This window comes from Echinops telfairi, unplaced genomic scaffold (genome assembly GCF_000313985.2).
Source record: "Echinops telfairi isolate 266 unplaced genomic scaffold, ASM31398v2 ScPeMD7_1713;HRSCAF=2227, whole genome shotgun sequence".
NCBI lineage: Eukaryota > Metazoa > Chordata > Mammalia > Afrosoricida > Tenrecidae > Echinops > Echinops telfairi.
The window spans coordinates 22,098,570-22,099,546 of record NW_022105611.1 but is presented as its reverse complement, the minus strand read 5'-3'; the positions used below and the strand labels follow the sequence as shown (position 1 = coordinate 22,099,546).

The 977-nt window shown below is 43.2% G+C and overlaps 1 protein-coding gene and 1 non-coding gene across 10 annotated transcripts in view; one reads left to right on the top strand and one right to left on the bottom strand.

Moving 5' to 3' along the window:
* STIM1 (stromal interaction molecule 1) overlaps positions 1-977 on the bottom strand; it is a 213,685-nt gene that overhangs the window by 81,729 nt on the left and 130,979 nt on the right. The window lies entirely within an intron of this gene.
* Positions 280-407, top strand: LOC115870533. The gene has a single exon (XR_004046765.1). It is a non-coding gene; the product is annotated as a small Cajal body-specific RNA 4 (non-coding RNA).

Sequence of the window (977 nt, the reverse complement as noted above, 5' to 3'; positions counted from 1 at the left end):
TGTCCTTGCCGGTTTGCATATTGGCTTCTCTTACTAGACTGAGGGCTTCTAAATGGCAAGAAGAGGATATTTTTAAATCTCTATTTTGTTGTTGTTAGTTTCAGTTTAACTGATTCCAACTCATGGAAACCCCATGTGTTATCAAACTGCTCCATAGGGTCCTGGCCCACAGTGGGTTCAGTGTTGGACCTCTAACCACAGGCAGGCAGTTCAAAACCACCAGCCAGCCACTCCACAGGAGAAAGATAGGCTGTTTTCTCCTATAAAGATTTAGCCTTGACTGGAGGACTAAGAAGGCTGAGTCTGATGAAGCAAGACTCTGCTGATACAATCCTCCTAGACAAAAGGGGTGGAGAGAGCAGCCCTTAGGGAGAGCATCACAGGGCTGACTGTACTACCCAACATTCAGAGAAGAAAAAAAAAAGATTTAGCCTTGAAAATTGTACAGAGTAGTTCTACTCAGTCCTATAGGGTCATTATGAATCAGAATGGACTCGATAGGGGTGGATATGATTTGGGGATCAGCTAGTACATTGAAAATTTGCCGTTTAATGCAGGCCTGACTGCAAAGCTAATGCTTAGACTTCTAAAAAGTCAATTCCCAGTTTATTCAAGGAACACCACAAAAGCTAGAGCTGAGTGTTTGAGCAGGGCCTGGAAGATGGACTCTGCCGAGTCGGAGCCTATCAAATGAACAGGAGGGACTCCTCGGGTGGGCGTTACATGGACACCTTATCGTTATTTACAAGAATGAAGGCAGAATATTTTCTTAACCGAAACAGCAGATCTCACTTGAAGAATGGTGTCTCTTGATATGACTGAACGATCCAACTATTGAATTATAGCAGGGGTCCTCAAACTTTTTAAACGGGGCCAGTTCACTGTCCCTCAGACCCGTTGGGGGGCCGGACTATAGTTTTAAAAAAAAACTATAAACAAATTCCTATGTACACTGCACATATCTTATTTTGAAGTAA